The sequence below is a fragment of the Peromyscus eremicus genome, chromosome 1 (assembly GCF_949786415.1).
Source record: "Peromyscus eremicus chromosome 1, PerEre_H2_v1, whole genome shotgun sequence".
NCBI classification, from domain to species: Eukaryota; Metazoa; Chordata; class Mammalia; order Rodentia; family Cricetidae; genus Peromyscus; species Peromyscus eremicus.
The window spans coordinates 152,806,885-152,826,099 of NC_081416.1; the positions used below are offsets into that span (position 1 = coordinate 152,806,885).

At 40.8% G+C, this 19,215-nt stretch overlaps 1 protein-coding gene across 1 annotated transcript in view; it reads left to right on the forward strand.

Moving 5' to 3' along the window:
* Window positions 1–18,977, forward strand: part of Uri1 (URI1 prefoldin like chaperone) — an 85,687-nt gene extending 66,710 nt beyond the window's left edge. The window contains exon 12 of the transcript XR_009381649.1: window positions 18,870–18,977. The gene's annotated coding sequence lies outside the window, so the exon portion shown is untranslated. The remainder of the gene's footprint in view (window positions 1–18,869) is intronic.
* Window positions 18,978–19,215: the final 238 nt, after the last annotated feature.

The following is a 19,215-nucleotide window of genomic DNA, read 5'->3' on the forward strand; positions in this document are numbered from 1 at the left end:
TGTCAGTGAGCTGCAGCCCTTATTGATGCCTCTCTTTTCTCTAGTGACTTCCCTCAGACACTCTTGCTATGTAACTCAGGCTGGACTTAAAGCTCAGTGTTCTGAGTGTTGTGGTTACTTGGCTTCTCTGTAGTGACCTTTAATCTTAAAGTTCCTGTCTATTGCTATAGCCACTCCAGCTTTATTGAGGTTCTGTTGTGTATCTTTTCTGTCCTTTCCTTGTAGCCTTTTGAGTTTGGAATTTAGTATTTGCACCATGTAGATAGATAACATTGTGGTTAAAAGATGAGCCAGGCATGGTGTTCTTGCCTGTGACCCCAGCACTTGCAGACAGAAGCAGTTTGCTCTCTGGGTTCAAGGCCAGCCTGTTTTGCATAGCAAGTTCCAGACCAGCCAGGGCTATTATGAGACTCTGTCCTTTATAATTCTGACAGCCTTCTGGGTGTGTGCTTCATTTACACCTTGTGCTTCATTTACACCTGCCACTTTACTGGCCATTTTGTGTCTGTTACCTACTCTGAATTTTTTAAAAGTAACTTTTCAATTAAAAACAAAACAAAAACCTAAAAACCCCAAAACCAAAACAATGAAACTTTTCCTCCTAATCTTAGGAATTGAACTTTGGGCCTCACATGTGCTAAGCAAGCACTATTACTCTGAACTACATGCCCAGCCTTCTTCACGTGGGAGTGTATTCCTCACAGTTTGGGGCCTGAGATGCAGGTACTGGCTTCTGGTTTTAGCTGAGGGCACTCTTCCTGGAGTGCGGATGGACCTGCACCTCTGATCCCACCCAGCAGAATAAGTTTCACTATAGGCATTTCTTGAGTTAAAAAGACTACATTTTAACCACTCTGCTGTAGAGAGATGCAGAATTCCAGCTTCTATGTGACTCTTCTTCCTTCTTGTCCTGTTACTATAATATATTTTAAAACTATACACCTATTTTCCATGTGATTATCTTTTTGAATAAGAGAAGAAAATTAAAAAATGCATTTACATTATCTTCCATATTTTCCTACATAATTATCTTTACCGGTGTTCTTAATTTTTTTATGTGGATTCAAGTTACCATCTGGTGTCATTTCCTTGAACCTAAGAAAATTCCATAGTTGTAAATTCTGTCTTTATCTGGGAACATCCTTAGTTTTGTGTCCTTTGGAAGCAGCTTTACTGGACACAGGATCTTTATTTGAGAGTACCTTGCACCACAGTTTTGATCTGAAACGCCAACTGCTGCTTTGGTCGGGTCCTCCTGGACTCCCTGAGTCTGTCTTCTCTAGTTGCGTCTCAAGTTTTTCATTTGTATAAGAGTATATATTAGTATTTATCTTCCTTGGATTATATTATTGAACTTGGATATAGATTAATGCCTTTTATTAATTTGAGAAGATTTTTCTGGCATTAAAATTTTTTAAATTTTTTTAATGGCCCAGATTAAAAAAACTTCAAACTATTTTCTGGCTCTTAAATGTCCTCTTTTCCAGTACTAGCTGTGCATGTTGTGTTTATTTTACATGTGTCTGTGTGTGCCCATGGAGACCAGAGAGTTTCTGGTCCCCTATAGTTGCTGGTATAGTTGACTGTGAGCTATGTAACATGGGCTTTGGAAACTGAACCCGGGTTCTCTGCAGGAGTAGGGCATACTTTTAACCATTGAGCCGTGTCCACCCCCTCAGTACCTTCTCGTTTACCTTTCTCTGTGGAATATTTAATTCCTGTTGACGACTTATCTTGTGCTTTCTGTTCTTCTAATTCAAGTAGGTGCCTGGATACCTCTGGTGATGTTTTTGCTTTAGTTATTGTGCTTTTCAGCTCCAGAAAATACAACTGATTCCTTTTTTATAATGTTGGTGGCTTTATTGGTGTTCTCTATTAGATTAGACATTGTTCGTGTGCTGTTTTTCCCCTTTGTTCTTTAATATAATTATAATTGCTGCTTTAAAGTGTATTTGTTAAACCCATAGATACTCCTCCAGGAGCTACTGTTTGTGTCAGGTATAAGCCATGATCTTCGGTTTAAAACAGGACACTTAAATAACAGTTACTCAGCATTTTGATCCTTCCTATATGACTTTATTTTTGTTCTTTTGGTTATGCACAGTGATTCTCCAGTAAGCAGCCTCTGGTATCTTTTGCATTTTAAAAAATTCTTATTTTTATTCTGGTTATTTACTGGTCACCCTTGAGCCAGCATATCTTAGTGACATAGCCTGAGATAGGTCAGACATTGTTCTTTCATGTCCAAGTCCAGTAAGGTTTTCAGTTTTGTTAGCAGATGTCTGTGGTTTGGAGAACACATCCATAATTTGGAACTTAGCAGTCTTCCCTGGAGACAGTTGAGCTGGCACCTTCCCAGGTTTGCACGCAGCATGTTCATAGCCAAGTATACTCTACCTGGCCTGTGAACTATGCAGTTATGGAGGCCCATCATTGTGTTGCTCTGGTTCTTACTGTTAACCTTGTAGCCAGTGTGGTTGGGCCAGGCAGTATTGCAACCTCACAGACATATGGGCTCTTCCCATCTGTTTGCCCCTGAAATTGCTGTTGTTTTCAGAAGAGTCTCTGGATGGTGAATTTTCCTGCCATGTTTGAAATATAGTCAGTGTCTTAGTTAGGGTTTCTATTCCTGTGATGAAACACCACGACCAAAAGTAATTTGGGAATGAAAGGGTTTGTTTATGTTTCCAGGTACAGTCCATCAGTGAAGGAAGTCAGGGCAGGAACTCAAGCAGGGCAGGAACCTGGAGTCAGGAGGTGATGCAGAGGCTATCAAGTGGTGCTGCTTACTGGCTTGTTCCTCATGGCTTGTTCAACCTGTTTTCTTATAGAACCTGGATCCATCAGGCCAGGGGTGTCCCCAGCCACAATGGGCTGGACCCTTCCCCATCAGTTACCAATTAAGAAAATTTCCTGCAAGCTTGCTTGTAGCCTGGTCTTACAGAGGCAATTTCTCATTTGAGGTTCTCTCCTCTCAGAGTATAGCTTATGTCAGGTTGACATAAAATGAGCCAGCATAGTCTTCCTCCCTCAGTATAAATGTTCTGATTTCATGATCTACCCCAGCTTGGAAGGGGCTGCTGTGAAAGAGGTGTTCTCAAAAGACATGTGTCCCCCCAGCCTCCTGCCCAAGTTTCACGTTTTTTCTTAAACACATAATGCTAAACTTCCAGAGTCTTCAAGTGGTTATTTGTGTGTGTGTATAGCAGTTTAGTTTTCATCCATACTCTTGAAATGGCTATATTTTGATATTTTTGTCCAATTAAACAACAACAACAAGTCCTGGAGAGATGGTTTAGGGATTAAGTACACTGGCTGCTCTTACAGCAGTCCCAGATTCAGTTCTTAGCACCCACATGGCAGCTCACATCCATTTGTAAATCCAGTTTCAGGGGAACCTATGCTTTCTTCTGGCCTTCATGGGTACTGCTCACAGGAGACACACATATGCAGGCTAAACACCCATACACATAAATAAAAGGGCTGAAGAGACTGCTAGGTTTTTGACTTCCAAGGGTACCAGGCACACACATATGGTGTACATACAAACATGAAGGCAAAACACTCATGTGCATAAAGTTTTTTAGACTGTTAAAGACCAGTTCTATATTCATAGCACTATGACACACGTGTGCCCAGGCCCATCACATGCATAGCACTCCCCCACTTTCAGCATCCCCCACCAGAGTGATACTTTCATACAAGTGTTGAACCTGTATTGACGTATCACCCAAAGTCCATATTTTAATGGGGTTCAGTCTTGCTGTACAATGTATTTTGTGAGCTTGGACAGGTACAAGCAGGATGAGTCGTTTCACTACCCTAGAAGTCCTGTGCCATGTCTCTGTTCCTGCTCTCTATATCCTCACCCCAGCAGTCCCTACTGATGCTCTCCACAATTTTGTCTTTTCCAAAATGCTGTATGATGAAGAGCCTACATCATACAGCATGTAGGCTCTTCAGATCAACTTCTTTCACTTAGTAATTAATATTTTAAATCTTTATGACTTCATGGCTCTGGCATAATTAATGTTCCACTTATGGAGGTGCCATAGTTTGTTCACTCATTACTAAGTAAGAAACGCCTTGGTTGCTCCCAGCTGTTTGTAGTTCTCAAGAGGTACCATAGCCATCAGGTTGTTAGATGCATATGTTTTCAGCCCCTTGAATGCCAGTTTGTGGGATTGTATGGTAAGCTGCTTTTGTAAATCTCTACTATGCTGCCTTTCAGAATGAGAACACACTCTGCTCCCAGCAGCTGAGAGTCCCTATCCTTGCCAGTGATTGGTGTCTGTTTTCTGGATTTGGGCTGTTCTGATAGGTTCGTGGTTCTGACTTGTCTGTCATTTTGATGTGGTATCTGTTAAGGACTTAGGCACTTTTTTTTTTTTTTTAAACAAGGTGGTTTTCTTTCTTTCTTTTGGTTTTTCGAGATAGGGTTTCTCTGTGTAGCTTTGCACCTTTCCTGAAACTCACCCTATAGCCCAGGCTGGCCTCAAACTCACAGAGATCTACCTGCCTCTACCTCCTGAGTGCTGGGATTAAAAGCGTGCACCACCACCGCCCGGCTGGTGGTTTTCTTAATAAGCTTAAGTCCTGTGTTTATAGTCTTTATCAAAGATGTCTTTTGAAAATAATTTTTCTCCCGTTCTGCTTTATCTTTTCATTTTCTTAACAGTACTTTTTACAGAGTCGAACATTTTAACTCTAATGAACCTCATTTCTTCGTTCATAGGCTAAAAAGTTGTTGTTCATAGGCTAAACTTGCTTTCTTGAAGATTTTCTTCGCCTAATCTTCTCAGACTTATAGATTTGCATTTTTATTTAGGTCTGTGATCCATTTTGAGTTAAACTTTTTGAAGAGGCGGCAGTCTGTGTCCAAGTTGTTCAGATACAACTTGTTTGAAAGGCATCTTGTTCCTCTATGTTACATTTCTGATTAATGAAAGGTCAGATGACTCTAATTATGCACCTGTTGTTTCTGGGCTCTGTATTCTGTCCCATTCATATATTTATGACAGTTTCTACTAATACCACACTGTCTTGATTACTGTTCTTTTGTCGTAAGCCTTGAGCGTGACAGTGCTAGTGCTTCAGCTCTATTCTGCTCTTATAATATGATGTTGGCTATTCTGGGCACTTTGCTTCCTTTTTTGTAACTTTTAAGATCATTTTGTTGACATTTCAAGTTAAGTTCCTATGTTTGTAGTTTTAAGTTACAGATTAAATTGAGGACTGACAGCTTGACAGTATTGTATTCCTATCCGTGAACATAGACTTCCTCCTTATTTTATTTTATTTTTTGGGGGGTATTATTTTCATTATCTATTAGATTTATACCAAATAAATTCACTTTGGGGTGCAAAGTAGTTAAAGTTTGTAGTTCTTCACTTCTGGTGTGTAGGGAGGTTGCTAACCTTGGCTCCTGTGACCTTGCTTATTAGTTCCAGGATGTTTTGATAGTTCTTTTAGCTTTACTCCAAAGATCATTTATGAGCCAAGACCATTTTACTTCTGTCTTAAGTTATATATGTATGTCTTTTGTTTCCTTTTCTGGTTTTACTGCATTAGCAACAGTTTCTAGTATAGTTAAGAGGGGAAAATGAGGTTGGCTATCCTTGCCTCATCCCTGATCTTAATTGGAAAGCTTTCAGGTTGTCACTGTTATATATGTTAGCCATGGGATGGTACTTGGTTTTGTTTTGAGATATTCTTTATTAAATGGAGGAAATTCCCTCTTCCTAGTTTACTGAAAGACATCAGTTTTTTATATGAATGGATGTTTTATATGAATGGATGCCTTTCATCAGTTGTTTTATATATATATATATATATATATATATATATATATATATATATATATATATATGTATATAATTTTCTCTTTCATCTGATGTGTTAGGTTACAGTAACAGATTCTCAAATACTCAATGAGCCTGACTGCCTAAGATAAAATCCCAGCCAGCCATGGTACAGTGGATCTCATCAGCTTCTGATATTGTTAGACTTAATTAGCTAATGCTTTCTTTTAGATTTTTGCATCTCTGCTCATGAGAAATCCTTGTAGTTTCTTATGATCCCATTGTCTGGTTTGGGTACTGGAACTCACAGATGGCCCAGGAAGCATTCTCCCCACTTAATCTTCTGAAGAGGCTGGACAGATTTCTTCCTTAAATGCTGATGAATGTACACAGGTAATTTCTCTTGGCCTGGTGCTTTCTGTTGTGGAAAGTTCCTACACCAATGTCTGTATAGACCTGATGGGATCATGTATGTCTCCTTGGATGAGTTTTGGTGGCTTGTAAAGAATTGCTCCACTTTGTGTGGGTGAGCTCCTGGTGTTTCTTGGTTATCATTTTAGTCTTCCTGGGATTTGTACTGAATTCCCTCTCATCTCTAACCTGTGTCCTATCTATTTTTGTCTGGCCAGAGACCTATTAATTTTATTATTTAAAAACCAGCTTTTAATTTGGTTGATTTCTCTCCACCCCACTGATCTCTTGTTTATATTTTATTGATTTTTGCTTTAATTCTGGATTCAGAGTGCATAGTGCTCACCATCACACCATGCAACCCTCTATTTCTGCTTTGATTTATTATTTCCTTTCTTCCTTAGATTTAATTCATTCTTTTCCTGGTGTCCTAAGTCTGAAGCCTCCGTGATGGACTTGGTTTTTCTACACTTTCAAACTTTGATAAGTTGTGTTTTCCTTTTATTTAGTTCAAAACATTTGAAAATTCTCACAGGATTTATTTCCTTGGCCCACGTGTTATTTGTAAGTTTCCGCTCAGCATTCAGGCTGTCATAGACTTTCCAGCAGTCTTTATTGGTTTATGGCTTAGTTCAGTGTGGTTTATTTAACTTTGTTAAGTAAGGTGAGTTTGTTTCTTTTCCCATGTTTCCTATTGGTTGTCACATTACCCACAATGCATCTGCAGCTAACCCAAGTCAGCTGTGTAGCTCTGTTCATTCATACCATGAATAAGACAGGCCACCCTCCTCTTTCTGTCCCTTGTGCAGGCCTTCCTGTTAGTCCAAGAAGGAGTTTCTGCAGCACCCATGGCTTTCATAGTGCTCACTGTGTAGCTGCTGGTTTTTGAAGGGCACCGTTTTCTTCTCTCTGAGGAATTTCTTTGCAGGCTTCCTGGCAGCCAGTTCTCTCCAATTCTTGGTAGAGGAAGTATTTGTCCTTCAGTTTGAGGGTGTTTTCTAAGATACAGAATTCTTAGTTGTAGAGTTCTTTCTCAGCACCGTAAATACCTTACTCTGTTCTTCTTTCATGACTTCTGAGGTGCCAGATCTAGTTCTTAGCATTGCTCCCCATGTGTGTTTTTCCCAGGGGCTTCTTTCTGGCCCTTATTTTTGACTTTTTGTAGTTGGAAAATGACATGAATCAAATACCCAGTGGGTGTGTGTGTGTGTGTGTGTGTGTGTGTGTGTGTGTTCGTGCTAGAGTTTGAACCCAGGGTGCCACATAGCCTAGGAAAGTGTTCTGCCACTGAGCTAGATTCCCAGCTGTCAACTATTCTTGATGGTTTTTGAGACAGCAGTTCCCTGGGTTGCCTAGGCTGGCCTTGATTCTCCTGCCTCAGCTTCCCAAATGCTGGGTTTACTTAAACACACACATACACACACACACACCACCTAGCTCTTCTTTTCTCTGAGCTTGAGTGAGTGTATGATTTAGTGGCTGGCATTAATTTGGGGAAGATTTTCAGTCATTGTCTCCAGTAGTTTTCTGTTTCTTTTTCTCTTCCTTTGTGAATCTCTGCTTTGCATTTGTTTGTAGTTTCCCCCAAACTTTTGACTTTTCTGTTCATTTCTGTTTGCTTTTCAAGTTTGAGGTTTCTGTCAGGGTGTCTTCCAGCTCAGACTGTAGGCCATACTCGTTTACTAATGGATCCAGCAGGCATTCTTTATCTTCACGTGTATTGCATTTCTGGCCCTTTTTGGTACTTTACTTAAAATTTTCATATCTGCTTACATTGCTCAGTTCTTTCATTTACCCACTTTACCCATTAATATTCTTAGGACATAAATCCCAGTTTCGGATCCTTGGTCTGATAATCCCAGCATTCTCATGTACCTGCAAATTTCTGAAGATGCCTCATCTCTTCAGACTGTTTGGTCTTTAGTGTGCCTTGCAGTTTTTGCTTGATAGCCAGGCAAGCTGTCCTTGACAGAGTTCATGTACAAAACTGGTAAGAAGGCTTGGGAGTGAAGCCCACACAGTGTGTGGTTTGGAAGGCATTCTGTCTGGGCTTCCTACCTGGACACTGGTTTCTGTGGATGCCCTTGCTGGTCGGCTTCTGCTCTGTTAAGTTGTCCTGGTGTTTACCTGTCAGTCTCCAGTTGAAGGTGTGTGTGTGTGTGGGAGGGAGGGGCAGGTGAAGTTCTTCCTGTGGTGACAGTTTCCACTATATGTACCATCTAAAGCTCTCCAACTTTATTATTGTTTGGGGGTGGAAGCACTTGCCGAGACCCTCATTTTGTCATTCCTGTCATTTTTTTTTTGAAATTTTTATTTTTATGTGTGTTAGTGTTTTTGCCTGCATGTATGTCTATGTGAGGGTGTCAGATCCCCTGGAATTAGAGTTACAGACAGTTGTGAGCTGCCGTGTGGGTGCTGGGAATTGAGCCTGGGTCCTCTGGGAAATCAGTCAGTGCTCTTAACCACTGAGCCATCTCTCCACGCCCCCATTATCTTTTAAAAGAAATGAAAATGTGCAGAAATCCTTGTCTACCCATGAATTTAGTATTTGTTTCTTTTCATTATTTTCTATACCTTGAAGTAAAGTTGCCACCAGGTTTGGGTCTCCTACCCTCAGGGACTTACGACTTGACAGTGTTGATGTGAAGCGCCAAGTCTGTCTGCCTGCACTTTTCACCCCCTTGTATGGGCACCTAAAAAAAATACTATTTTGTGGTGTGTGTGTGTGCACACAGGTATGTTTACCAGTTTGTTCACATGTGTGGAGGCCAGAGGTTGACTTTGAGTGTCCTCCATTGCTTTCCACCTATTTTTTTTGAGACATGGTCTCTGACCCTGGAGCTTGCTGCTCTGGCTGCATTATCTGCCAGTGAGTGCCTGGAGCCTGCCTCTCTCACTGCTATTTGTCTCCCGCCTCTCCCCCTCCCCCCAGTGCTGGGGTTATAGGCATTTGCTGCCACTCCTGGCTTTTTAGGAACATTGGGGGGGGGGGTGGATTCAGGTACTCTTGTTTGCACAGTAACCACTTTGCCAGATTACCTCCCCCCCATTCCTGCATGCATATGTGAGTATGTATACATAAATATGTATATTTTTGGAGACAAGGTCTTATAGCTCAGAGTAGTCTCAAACTCACAATCCTATTTCCTTAACGCTAGGATTACAGACATGTATCACTACACTTAGCTATTGCCTTTATGTTTTGAAAAAATATTTTTCCTAGGTATGGAATTCTAGGTTGATAGATTACTTTTTCTTTATGCTTGCAGATGTTTCCCCTTGTCTCTGTAGGTGATATATTTTCACAGCTACATTTTAGCTATAATGGACATAGATGTCTGTCCCATGTTTGTTTAGTTGGGTGGTACCTCCTAAAAATCTTAGATAACAGTTTTCAAAAAGTGTGGAAATACTTTGGTTATTTCTTTAAAGATTGTTTGCTTCTCTACCTCTTTCTCTAGTTCTGAATCATCAGTTACATTTGTGTTGTGCAAATTTTAAACAGGGTGTGCTGGGACATGCCTTTCTGTAATACCAGCACTTGGAAGGCTGACGTAGGCAGTTTGCAAGTTCAAGGCCAGCCTGTTCTTCATAGCAAGACTGTGGAGGAAGGGACAGGGATAGGGAAGGACTGAGAGAATAAGTATTATCTGTTATCTTTTATTGTTTCATAAAGGTCACTGAGAACTGATTCATTTTATTCAGTTCCTTTTCATTTGGTTTCATTTTTAAATTAGCATATACAGTGTTAGGTTTCATTTTGACATTTCCAGATACTTTGCTTTTGTTGATGTTCCTCCTATCCCTTGAAACCCGCCCCCACCCCGTCCCCTTCTACCCACTCCCAAACCTCCCTTCCGCTTTCCCTCCTCCTATGTCCTATTGGCCCCACCCCCTCAACAACTCTTTCTTCCTTTGTGCTCCTCCAGTTTTATACTCTATGTCTACACTCACCTCACTTATATACCACACATGTAAACATAGGCTATGATCTGTGTATGAGCAGAAATGAAATTTTTGTCTTTTTGAGTCTGTTACCTAGCTTAATACTTGCCAGTTTCAACCATTTTTCTACAGATTTCATTTTCATATAGCTGAGTAAAATCTCAATATCTCTCCCTCTCTCTCTCTCTCTCTCCCTCTTCCCCATCTCTCTCTCTCTCTCTCTCTCTCTCTCTCTCTCTCTCTCTCTCTCTCTCTCTCTCTCTCTCTTATCCATAGTTTCATTTCTTTGCTATTGTGAGTAGGGCAGATGAACAGATGAACAGGGATGTGTAAATGTTTCTGGTAGGATGCAAAGCCCTGCGGGACATGCAGGAGTGGTATAGCTTGGTCATATGATAGTTCTGGTTTTGACTTTTTGAGAAACCACACTGACTCCCATCATTGCAACAATTTACATTCCTTCTGCAGTGAAAAGGGTTCATTCTCCCCACATCCTTGCCAGCATTTGTTGTCATTTGTTAGTGTCATTTCTTAATGACAGCCATTCAGACTGGGGTGAGATGAAATCTCAGAGTAGTTTTAATTTCTATTTCCCTGATGGCTGGAGATGTTGAACATGTGTTAAAGCTCTTATATGGGCCATTTCTGTTTCTTTTGAGAATTGTCTGTTCATTTCATTAGCCTATCTGACTGACAGATTTGTTTGTGTGGGTTTTTTTTTTTTTTGGGGTGTTTAATGTTTGCAGTTCTTTATATATCCTATTTTTTGTGCATGTGCATGTGTAGTTATGTACATGTGTATGGGTGTGTGGGTGTCCATGTGCATGCATGTGGAGACCAGAGGAGGGTGTCAGTCTGTTGCTCTCTTGTTCTTCACCTTATGTTTTGAGACAGAGTCTCTGGTTAAACCTAAAGCTTACCATTTTTGGCTAGATTATGGCGGGCCAGCAAGCTTCTAGGATCTGCCTTCTGCTTCCACTGTGGGGTTGCAGGGCATATGTAGCTACACTAGGCTTTTTCACATGAGTGTCAGGGATTTGAACTCAGGTCATCTTGTTTGCTAAGCAAGTGCTCTCACCCACTGAGCCATCTCTCCAGCCCTTGCATATTTGATATTAACCCCTGTATGAAGTATAGCCAGCAAGAGAGAACTCATTCTGTAGTCTCTGTTCACTCTGCAGATAGTTTCCTTTGCTATGCACAAATTGAAATTTCATGTTGTCCTGTTACTTATTTCCTGTGCTATTGACATCCTGGCCAGAAAGTTCTTGTCTGTACTTGTTTCTTGAAGTATTTACCTCTAGTGGTTTCATGTTTTAGTATCCTTTGATCCACTTTGAATTGATTTTTTTGTTCAGGGTGAGAGAGAAGGATCTAATTTCTTCTGTAGGTGGATACCTAGTTTGGCCAGCCCTATTTGTTGAGTGGGCTTTCTTTTTTCTAGTATGTAGACCTATTTCTAGGTCCCATGTTCTGTTCCATTTGTCAACATGTCTGTTTTTGTGCCTACCATGCTCTCTCCTCTCCTCTCCCTCTCCCTCTCCCTCTCCCTCTCCCACTGTCCCTCCCCTCCCTCTCCCCCTCCCCCTCCCTCCCCTCCCCTCCCCTCCTCTCCCCTCCCCTCCCCTCCCATCCATCCATCCATCCATTCATCCATCCATCCATCCATCTATCTACACACACACACACACACACACACACACACACACACACACACACACATTGTAATTTGAGGTCAGATATTGACATCAGCTAGTTCTTCCCGATAAAGATTACTTTGGCTGTTTCTTCGTGTTTAATTTATTCTTTTCTAATTCTGTGAAGAATGTCATTGGGCTTTTGGTAGATGACTTGTGGTATTGTAGACATCTTTGCAGTATTAATTCTGCCAGTCTGAAGGCAGGCAGTGTGCCTTATGCCCTCTAGTATCCTCTTTTTTACTGTCTTCAAGTTTTCATTATAAAGGTCCTTTACTTCCTTGGCCAAGTTTATTACTAGATGCTTTATTATCTTACTGTTTTTGGAACTATTGTGAATGGAATGTTTTTCCTAATCCTTCTCTTGTCTTAGTACTCTGGCTAAGACTTCAAGCATTATACTGAATTATGAATGGAGAGAGTGGGCATCCCTATCTTATCTAGTCTGTGATATATTGCCTTTATTATTTTGAGGTATACTCCATCTATTCCTAATTTTTCTAGGACGTTTATCATGAAGACACATCGAACCTTGTCAAATGCCATTTCTCCTCTATTGAAGGGATCACTTGATTTCTGTCTATATGAGTATTTATGTGGCATATCATGTTTATTGATTTGTGGATGTTGAATCTTGTAATCCTAGGATGAAGTCTACTTGGTCATAATGTAAGGTTGTCTTAATATGTTCTTGAATTTGGTTTGCAAGTGTTTTGTTAAGAATTTTTACGCCTTGCCCATCAGGGAAATTGGTCTGGGTTTTCTTTTTTGTTATGTCTTTATCTTGTTTGGGTATCAGGATAGTACAGCTTTTCCTTTCTACTTTGTGGAACAGTTTGAGAAAAGAGTTGGTATTAGATATTCCATAAAAATTTGGTAGAGTCAATAAAATGGCTCCGTGGATAAGCCTAATGGCCTGAGATCTACCCCTGGGACCCTCATGGTGGAAGTAAATAATAGATCCCTGAAAGTTGTCCTCTGACCTCCACATGTGCACTGTGATGTGCATGTGCATGCATATCACACAATAAATAAATAAATGAAATACTTTTTAAAAAAGCTTGATAGACTTTAGCAGTGAATTTATGTGGTCTTGGGCTTCTCTTTGTAGGGAGAAATTTTCAATTATAGCTTTGATCTCATTGCTTGTAATAGGTCTGTTTTAAAATTATTTATTTTTTTAACTTTAATTTTTGTAGGTCATACACATCTAGAAATTTATCAGTTTTTTTTTCCATTTCCTTTTCAGCTTTCAGAATATAAGTTTTCAAAATACCCCCTAATGCTTTTCTGGATTCCATTGGAGTGAATGTAACAATCCTTTTTTTGTCTCTTGCTTTACTAACTTGGGCCTTGTCTCTTGTTGCTGGTGTGAATAGGAGTTTATCAGTCTTGTCAACCTTTCCAAAGAACAAACTCTTTGATGGATTGACTCTATGTATTGTTCTTTCAGTCTCTAGTTCATTAGTTTCTGCCGTAGTTTTTATTCCTTGCTGCCACTGAGTTTTGGGCTAGTTTGTTGTTTTAAAGGCACATCATTAGACTGTTTCATTGAGGTCTCTGTCTTTTTCTTTTCCTCTTCCTTGGTTTAAGTTTGTTTTTTTTGTTTTTTGTTTTTTTTTTTCAAGACAGGGTCTCACTACGTAGCTCTGGCTGTCCTGGAATTCACAGAGACCTGCTAGCCTTTGCCTCCCAAGTTCTGGTATTTTGTGCACCATTATACCTGGTTGTTATTGGTTTGTTTTTTAAGATTTGTTTTTATTTTATGTGTGTGGACTGTTTGCCTGTGCACCATGTACATGCAGTACACACAGAAGCCAGAAGAGGGCATTGGGTCTCCTGGGATTGGAGTTAGAGATGGTTGTGAGCTGCCATCTTGGTGCTTGAAGCCAAACCTGGGTCCTCTGGAAGTGAGTGCTCTTAACCATTGAGCATTCTCTCCTGCCCCTAGTTGAGATTTCTTAATGGGAGCACTTACAGCTATAAACTTCCTTCTTAAGGACTGCTTTAGCCATGTCCCAGAGGACCTAGTAGGTTGCTCTGTCCTTTTAATTTGTTGCAAGGAATTATTCCTTCCTTGATTTCTTTGGTGACTCAGCTATTCATTCAAAAGTATATTGTTCCATCTAAAGGTATTTTTGTAGTTTCTGAAGTTTCTCTTGCTGTTTTTTTTTTCTCCACTGTAGACTGAAAGGATACAAAGAATTCTCTCTCCCTCCCCTCCTCCCCTCCTCCTTCTGTCCTCCTTCCCCACTTCTTCCCCCATCCCACCCCCACCCCCATCTGTCTTTCTGCATTTGCCAAGGGTTGTTTTGTGGCCTATGATGTGATCAGTTTTGGAGGTTCCCTGTGCTGTCGAGAAGAATCCCTGTCAGTCAAATGGAATATCCTATACATATCTGTCCATCCAGCTGGTCTGTGGTATATTAACTCTGAAATTTCTTTGTTAACTTTGGAAGACTATCTCAGTTGATGTTCCTGTTGCTATGATAAAATACCCAGGCAACAGCAACTCAAGGGAAATAAGATTTATTTTGGCTCATAGTTCCAGAGTCCATCATGGCTAGGAATTCATGTAGCAGGAGCCTGAGGCAGCTGGTCACATCACATTCCTGGTCAGGAAGCAGAGGGAGATGAGTGTTTGTGCTTCTAGCTTTCTCCTTTTTATGTAGCTCAGGACCCAAGCCCAGGGAATGGTGCTGCCCTCTTTAAGGGTGGGCCTTTGTACCTCAGTTAACTCAGATAATCCCTTACAGGCATGCCAGGAGGCTTGTCTCCTAGGCGATTCTAGATCCTGTCAGACTGACAATAGTAACCATCATAAAGGCCTCTCTAAATATGAGAGTGGGGTATTGAGGCCTCTCACTACTATTATGTCAGGATCTATGGCCATTCATGCTTTTCAGTGTTTAACGAAATTGGGAGCCCCAATGCTGGGTGTATAAATGTCTACCATTGTTGATGGATTGTTCCCTTTATTAATATTTAATGGCCTTCTTTATCTCTTTTGTTTTTAAGTGTTTAAGTCTGCTTTATCAGATATAATAATAGCTATGTCTACTTGTTTACAGTTTCCTTTGGGTTGATTCCCATCTTTTGACTCTCAGTTTGGGGGCATTTTTGCTAGTTATGTGTGTTTTCTAGAGTTTTTTGGTTCTTGTGTTTTGATCAGTCATTCAGTCTGTTTTTATATTGGTGGCTTTAGTCCAGTTACATTTAGGTTATTATTGAAAAGGACTATTACTTCCTATGATTTTGTTTGGCAATATTCTGGTAGACTTGGAAATATTCTGGTATTTCTTCCCTGTTAGTTTCGGGGTTGCTCATCTGCTGTGTTGGGCATGATTGGTTCTTCCCTGGCTTTTCACTGTTCACCTGCCCCTTTTTTTTCATGGCTCTTATGGATGAGGTAGTCTTTCTTCTCCCTTTATAGGATTCTTTTAAGAAATTTTTGCAGTGCTGGACTGGTTGTCATAACTGCTTTTGTTTATTTTGAAACATCCTCATTTTTTTGTTAGTTTTGGAACATAATTTTGCTGGGTATAGTAATCTTTATTGGCAGTTATTTGCTTTTAGGTCTTGAAATATATTGTCTCATGCTTTTCTATCATTTTTATATCCCACCCCCTACCCCTAAGAAGACAAGGTCTGCTGGATAGCCTAGAACTCACTGTAGACTAGGCTGGCCTTGAGCTCACAGAGATATGTTTGCCTCTGCCTTCCAAATGTTGGAATCAAAGGTGTGCACCACCACACCCAGATATTTTTACATTTATTCTATTCTCACTGATTTCCCTCTTAGCTATGGCTAAAATTTTTCTTATGCTTATATTTAATTTCATACTAGAATCTTTTGTTGATTACTTTGTTAAATTTTGTTTTGTTTTGTTTGGAGACAAGGTCTTACTGTGTAGTTCAGGATGACATTCAACTTAAAATCCTCATGACTCTGTCTGCTGAGTGCTGTGATTGAAAGTATGCACCATCAAAGCCAGATAGAATTTTCTTTATCTTTTTATTCTGGAATTACTTGGCTTTATAGGAAGAATTCCAAGACAGAGTTTTAATATCCCCTTACTCACTTGCAGTGTGATTGTGTTTCCTTATATGTCAGCCTTCAGGTTAATGTGCTGTGAGGATCATTTGTCAAGCCTGAGAAATTAGCATGACATAATAGTGATAAATACCTACAGTGTCCTAGGGTACCTATTGCATTCAGCAGTCCCATCTTAACCCTATCCTGTCTGTGGCCATTTCTGGTTTCTTGCTTTTTCAGAACCTTCATACTTTTGTATACTTTTGATAATTTTATAGAATAGCTTTCATTTTTGATTTACTAGTATTTTCCTATGAGTATTGTGGAGTTCACCTTTGGAACAGTGACAGGTGACATGCCAGCATTAGCTTTCCATGCTGATGTAGTCAGATAACTGACAGAAATGACTTGAGGGAGGAAAGACTGATTTTGGCTGGAGTTCAAGAGGGTGCAGCCCATCATTGCTGGAGAGGCATGGCAGAGTTCTCGGCAGTAAGAGTGTGGCCCTGGGTCTCTCACATCCTGTGGACTAGGAAGCAGAGATGGCTGGGCACAAGATAACCCTCCAAGTCCACCCTTCAGCGACCCATTTCCCTCAGTTAGGCCCCAGCCTCCTAGAGCAGTGCCACCAGTTGGGGAGTAAGTATTGGATGAGCGAGCCTGTGGGGACATGCACTGTCAACTGCAGTACGCCTCTCTACGCATGTCCTATCCAGATGTTGATCCCGATGTTACTGAACTGACATCTGATTAATTTCTTCCCTAGAATGCCAGGCTTATTTTGCTTGGATTTCTTCTTATGCTGTGGTGTAATGTCCCTTGAGAAAGAATCACCTCATCTGCTTCCTTCTGTTGGGCATTCTGAGTCTTGTCCTAGTATCAGAAAACTCTGTGCTATTGTTGATGGTGGGATGGCAGCCTTCTCATGCTAGAATGGGGAGCTTTGGGGTTAGAATCAGGAGCTTTGGGATGACCTCTTTGTTGGGCCATTGCTTGGAGTTTCTCAGTTAATTCCGTGGCAGGCTATGGCTTACATCTGGGCCCTGGTGAGGGCCGGCCCATAGCGTGTACCCATGTAAAACTCCTCCAGCTTGCCCTCCTTGGAGGTTAGGCAGCCTGAAGCAGGTTTCTTTGTTTTGATAGTGGGAAAATCTCTCATAATGGAGACTTTCACCAGCTCCATCTTCCTGAATGATCTTAACTCTAACTCATTAGTTGAGCCTAAAGGCTTGCCTTCCACCTCTGTGCTTTTAAGACAAGAAGTTTGTGTTTAGGGACCAGGATAAAGTTCTAACCTGATCTTAACAGTAGTTTCAGCTTCTGGTTTTTGGAATTTTTTTTTGAATTATTTTATTATTATTATTTTTTAATCTGCTACTGGTGATTTTTATAATTTTCTTGCAAGCGAGGCTTTCAAGTTGAGAGGGTCTCTGTTATATTATACCCAGCATCCTTTGATGTTTTCTGGCAGGAGGGCAGGTGGCAGTGTGCTATGCTGGAATCTTTTCCTCTGTATAGAGATTATGGTAATCTCCCCACCCCCACCCCCACCCCGCCCCGGCCCCAGGATAGTAACATTCCAATTTGCAGTAGTTTGCCTGAGTTGGCAAGGCGGGTTCAGTGGTCAGGTCAAAGAAGAAACAGCAAGTGTTCTCAGAGACAAGCAGAAGGATTCAAACTTGAAGGAATGAATCTTTGAGATGAATCAGCAACCACTTGAGTCAGACACTGTACTAGGCATTCAGGTAGGCTGAGATCTCAGGAGTGTTAGAGCCTGGGCCAGTAAACTGTCACCTACACAGCGATGCTATTGTTCAAGGAATAGGTTATAGCATGGATTTTGGGAGACTAAAATATTCTCTTTGGATGCAAGGTATTTATTGCCCATGTACATTGGGGTCTGGCAGCTTAAAGGGATGAACTCGGGTCAGTGACAGCTTGGTGTCACATGCCCAGGGAGGACTGGCTCTACTGGTGGAAATGACAGTGAGATGTCAGCCTGTTCTCAGGCTGGGTAGGCTCCATCATCCACTTGCAGTGGCAGAGGAGAAAAGTAAGTTTGATTTTCTACAGTGACTGGAAATCTTTCAAGGGGCTCTTGTTAGGAGCTTAATTGAGGTAGCCAAGGAGCAGCACTCAGCAGCTCTTCAGGAAGGCGGAATTTGCAAATACTCGCTTAGAACTTGAATGTGTTGAAAATGTGAAGCCCCCTTTGGCCTGTGGAGGCTTTCCGCAAGGCCTGGAATCCTCCGCTCTGTGTTTTAGTGTCTTTACACTTGTGTGTGGCTGTTGCATCTTCAGGCTGCTGTCGAGTGGGTCCTTGAATGAGAATAGCTTGAAGAAGTTAGAATGGTCTCAGAACCATGCAAAAACCTGAAGAACTGGGGAAATTTTCTGAAATGCTGTTGCTTCCAGAAAAGCAAGGTGGTTGTTCGATAATTATGCACGTTAAGGAGTACAGAACACACCAGGAGGACCTCCGATCGCTGTTATATTAGGTTGGTTTTAAGACTAAAATATTTTGATAAATCACTTTTTATGTTATAATGAGATCAGCTACTTAGGGCTTGGGATGGAAAATTCCACGATGCCTAATATGAACTTGATTAGAGAGCATCTTTTGTGCCAGTAAATCTCAGGAACACAGACGGATTTGGGGGTTCTGAGGGTTGTGTGTGGATGGCTTAGAACACTTGTGCTCGGCTGTTCATCTTGTTCCTGTCCTCCATCATTGTGACACTCCCTGAGCCTCATAACTGCTCAGACTGAAAGAACTCATGATGTTGGAGTGTCCTGACCAGACAGACCTGGTGAGCTGTGGCAGCTGTCAGCTAGGGGACACCTTTCCAGTGGCTGTCGTGTGAGTCACTCCCACCCAGCATTCTCTTGCTCTAGAAATTGAAAATGGCAGATCTCTGTGTCCTCAGAGTGGCAAACACAGCTGGCTTAAATTTTTTTTTCTTTTTTTGTTTTTGGCAGACTAACTCCTTTCTGCAAAGAAGATGAACTAGGATTAGAAGAAATCAGATGTGTGTATTTGGTATGCAATATTTTTGTATTACAAATAGCTACATTCTAACCCACATTAACCCCATGATATGTGAATTTTGCCAACTCCTGCTGTGTCTTTTAAATCAAATCCAGTAAATCACTATGAATGCTCTAATTTCTAAACAAACTAGTCTTCCATAGAGGTACTTTAACACTGTACTGCAAATTAGACAACCTAAGACGGATGGACCATCTTTGTTAATTATGTAGTTTAATTGATCAAAACTACCAGATAGGATTTTATTTATAGCGGTTTTGCTTAGTATCAAATACT